The sequence below is a fragment of the Marmota marmota genome, unplaced genomic scaffold (genome assembly GCF_001458135.2).
Source record: "Marmota marmota marmota unplaced genomic scaffold, marMar, whole genome shotgun sequence".
Lineage (NCBI taxonomy): Eukaryota > Metazoa > Chordata > Mammalia > Rodentia > Sciuridae > Marmota > Marmota marmota.
The window spans coordinates 7501-12193 of NW_026000068.1; the positions used below are offsets into that span (position 1 = coordinate 7501).

General features: G+C 49.9%; 1 long non-coding RNA gene across 1 annotated transcript in view; it reads right to left on the reverse strand.

Moving 5' to 3' along the window:
- The window catches only part of LOC125620006, a 2863-nt gene extending 1150 nt beyond the window's left edge, over nt 1-1713 (reverse strand). Inside the window, exon 1 of the long non-coding RNA XR_007351589.1 lies at nt 1133-1713. This is a non-coding gene — a long non-coding RNA (uncharacterized LOC125620006). The remainder of the gene's footprint in view (nt 1-1132) is intronic.
- Between the last annotated feature and the right edge of the window lie 2980 nt (nt 1714-4693).

Sequence of the window (4693 nt, forward strand, 5' to 3'; positions counted from 1 at the left end):
TTAGCACCACATAAAAATAAATAAACAAAATAAAGGCATTGTGTCCATGTGCAAAACAAAAATGAAAAAAAGAGAGAGAGGAAGGTGAGGTCTGCAAGATGAGCAGGACAGGAAGAAGGGAAAGATCTGGAGGAGAGAAAGGGTCTGAAGGAGAGGGAGAATGAATCACAAGGGGGCAGGGCTTGGCAGATGGATTGGACCTGAGGTAGGGACAGGCCGTAGAACATGATTAGGACCTAGAGGAGAGGCAGGGTAGGAAGGAGGGGGAAGGTGGTTCAGGAGGACAGGCAGGGCCAAAGAATATGGGTGGGGTCTGGAGAAGAGGCAGGGTCTGGAGGGGGAGGCCTTAGCAAGAGGGTCCTGGAGGGGTGGCTTTTTGCTAATTAAACTCTCCACCAAAATAAAAATGTGTGGCAGTGGTAGCTCAGTGGTAGAGTGCCTGCCTAGCATGTGTGAGGCACTGGGTTTGATCCTCAGCACCACATAAAAATAAATAAAATAAATGTATTGTGCCCTTCTACAACTAAAAAAAAATTTTTGGACAAAACTAAGCAAAGATTAAAGAAAAAATGTGGTTCATTATTAAAAAATACAGGGGATGTATTTTTAATAAATTCTGGCTTTGTTAGAAGTAATATATTTAAACTTAAGCGGCTCAGAAGGCTGAGACAGAAGGATCTTGAGTTCAAAACCAGTCTCAGCAAAAGCAAGGCACGAAGCAATGCACTGAAACCCTGTCTCTATAATACAAAATGGGCTGCCCCACACCAGGTATCTCCCTCAGGCTGCTCTTAGGAGAACGGAACCCCGGATGTCCCTACAGACACGACCCATGAGGCTCCCCAGACCAGGAGTCTTCCTCAGACCACTCTGAAGAAAAGAGAACCCTGGGCGTCCCTAGAGACGTGACCCAAGAGAGTCCCCACACTGGCGTCTCCTCCAGACTGCTCTGAGAAGGTAACCCCAGGCCTACTTCGAGACATGATCTGTGAGGGTCCCCAACCCTGGCAACTCCCTCAGGAAACCCTGGAAGCCCTAGAAACATGCCACATGAGAGTCCCCAAGATAGGCATCCCCCTCAGGCTGTTCTGAGGACAAAGGAACCCCAGGCATTCCTAGAGCCATGACTCACGAAGTCTCTAAGCCAAGAGTCCCCTGAGGCTGCTCTGAGGAGAAGGGAGCTCTGGGAGTCCCTGGAGGCATGACCCACGAGGGTCCCCAACCTGGGTGTCTCTCTCAATCTGCTCTGAGAAGGGAGCTCTGCCCCTCTCTGTGAAGTGACCCAATATTCCAGTGAGCTGGGGCTCTCCCGGGTTGGTCCTGAGTGGGAAGCCAGCTTTCCTCACTCTCAGGGAGGCAGCATTAAAGATGGCGGTGAGGCCCCACCCCTTCTTGACCACACCCCTCACAGCTCAGAGGCGGGGACTCTCCCAGCTCCCTGGTGAATGTCAGTGCCTTCTTCCACCCTCAGCAGTTACTGAATAAAATCTGTTCCCACTGCTGTAACTAGATCTGGCTGTGGCACCATGAAGAGTGGAATCTCAGGAGAGAAGAAATGGAGTCCAGAAGACCCCCTCCCTGCACTCCACCAGGCCAAGGGCTGCAGCAGGCTGAGCCAGGTGGGCAGAGGAACAGAGGGAGGCTTCCACAGGGAGTCTAGACCCTCACTCAGGCACCCAAGGGCAGAGACCACCACAAAGGCTTCTGGGACATGTAGTCTTTGAGACAGAGTAACTTAGCCAGGGTCTGCCCCATTTTAGAATCAGGAATTTTTAAAAAAATCTGTTAATTCCCAGCCCAGGGTGACCACTGTAGGAGGGTAGAAGAACCTGAGCTCAGAACAAATTACCAGTAGCCTCTGAGAGCATTCTAGGTCGTTCAGTCTGTCCTGCCTGTCCAGCTCTCACCATAGATGCCTCTTGGAGCTGCAGGCTACACAGATTCAGGGTTCTCAGGGATTCTAGACAATGTAGTCTGGTGCTCTGCTCACACAGTCTTTGCCCTTCAGGACCATGGAAGCTGTTTGCCATGTGCTAGCCCAGGAACCCTGGAGGACCCTGACAGTGGACTCTGGTGTTCTACCCATGCAGCCCTCACCCCAAAAGCCTAGAGGCTACAAGTAGCACATTTACCCTGCTACCCTCAGGATTTTGGGAAGTGCAGTCTTGTATTCTACAATGCAGCGGAGCTGCAGAGGTCTCTGTGAGCTGCAGGCTACTCAGGCACACCTAGTGATTCTGAACAGTGTAGTCTGGCATTCTGGCCATTCAGCCCTCACTCCAGAAGCCTACGGGCGCTTCAAGTAGCACATTCACCCTCATACATCCACCCAGAATTCTGGGGAGTGTAATCCAGTCTCTATAATGCAGCCCCCACCCCCTGCAGAGGTTTCTAGAAACTGCAGGCTACACAGTCACTCAGGCATCCCTAGGGATTTTGGACAGTTTAGTCTGGTGTTCTGCCCATGCAGCCATCACTACAGTGGATTCTGGGAGCTGCAAGCCCCCAAGGATCATGGGTATTATAGCCTGGTGCTATGTTCAACTCTACAGTGACTACTTAGAGCTCAGAGCCCCCAGGAATTCTGAGTATGGTTGTCAGTTCCACTCAGTCACCCCTGACCGCAGAGGTCACTGAGAGCTGTGGGCCATTGATTATTCTGGGTTGTGCAGTCCATCCTATCTAAGTGGACTTCACCATCAAAGGTCTGGGATCTGTGTAGCACAAGCCTGCCTAGACACCCCTGGGAGTCTGTATAGTGCAATACAACACTTGCCCCAGCAGTACTCAAAAGGTAGGTGTCTGGGAGCTGCAGACCCCCAGGGATTCTGGGTAGCATAGTCCTGTCTTCTGCCTCCATAGCCATCACTGTGGAAGCCTCTGAGAGTTCCAGGCTACATGGACACGGGGCACCTCCAAGAATTCTAGGTAGTGTAGTTCATCACCCTACCCTGCAGCCCTCGCTATACCAGATCCTGGGAAGTGCAATTCCCCCTGAGGATTCTGGATAAGGTAGTCAACTGTTTTACCTGCATGCCCCTACTGCAAGGGCTATGAGAACTGAAGGCCACATGCTTGCCTTGGTACTGAAGACCTCACTGTGGAAGCCTCCTGGAATTGCAGGCAACACATTCACCGGTGTGTCCCCAGGAATCGTAGGTATTGTAGTCTGACCTGCATAATGCACAGCTCTCACTTGGGAGGCCTCTGGGAGTTGCAGGCTGCATACTCACCTGGGAAACACACCTCACCAAGGATTCTGGATACTGTAGTTAAGCTCTCAGTGCAACAGTCCTCACAACAGAGGATCCTGACAGCTGCTGACACCGAGATTTGTTGATAATATAGTCCTGTGTTTTTCCTACTTACTTCAGAAAATTCTGAAACTCAAATTCCCCTTTAGGATTGTGAGTAATGCAGTTCAATAGTTTGCCCACTCACCACAGGGGATTCTGGGAGCTGCAGTCCCTGACGGTTCTGGATAATGCAGTCTAGGGTTTGCCTGCACAGTCCTGCTGAGGATCACAGGAGTTGAAGACCCCATGCTTTCCCTGGTACCCTAGAGATTCTAGGTAGTGTGTTCTACCAATACAACTGTCACCATGGAAACCTCTGGGACTTACAGGGTTACAGGGTATGTAGGCATTCCCAGAAGTTCTGAGCATTGAAGTCTGGTATTCTGCCCTTGCAATTCTCACCCCAGAGTCTCTTGGGCAAAGCAGGCACCCAAAAGTAATTGGTAGCATAGTTTGATTTTTTGTCAGTACAGTCCTCTCTGCAGAGGTCTCTGCAAGCTGCAGGTTCCCAAGAATTATGGGTAGTACAGTCTGTCATTTGACCCATGCTGCCCTCACTTCAGAAGGCTCTGGTAACTGCAATGATGATTCTGTAGTTACCCAGGATTCAGGGTAGTGCAATCCATCATAATCCTTACATCTCTCACCCTAGAAGCTCCTGAGAGCTTCTTACTGCATTTTCATGAGCCCTTATCCTCAGGCCCCAGTGAGACTCCAGACACTGGGCCCTCCCTGCACCACCTTGAGGGGGCATTTGTGTCCTTAGACACTCAAGCCACACAAAATACATTGACATACCATGATAATGAGCAGCCAAAGCCTCAGTAAGAAATACTGTTGTAAATAAGTTCTGCTAAAATATTACCTGAGAAAGTAAATAACATGGCAGAACTTCCTTCTCAGCACAACAGGCAGTGCACAGGAAGTTTCTTCCTCATGTTTTCCTCACATGGACCTCAATCATCCTGAATGCACAGTGGAGTCTCCATGGGTAGGTGCCAAGGAGAAGATACCCCAGGCCATGGTATCTTTTCAAGTGTGTCCCCAGGATTAAAAAAAAAAACGAAACAAAAAAACCTCTGCTCTACACCTTAGATAGAGCCCCTAGGAGTCCCTAGATGTGGCATCTCTCAGGTGGGTCCCCAGGAGAAGGAAGTTTGATTAGGGCACAGAACACAGCCCCCAAAAGCAGTTGATCAGAGAAAGTTGTTCTGAGTGCCCCCTGCTGGCCACTGTAGACAGTGCAGGATGCTGGGTGTTCACTGTTCAGAGCTGCACCCCCTTGTGCTAGGCACAGTGAAGCTCTAAAATTCATAGTTCTGACTATTCCAGGTCATGATTTTGGAAATAAAAAAGAAATAGAGCCTAACATCCTATGTCTTGATCAGAATGGATGG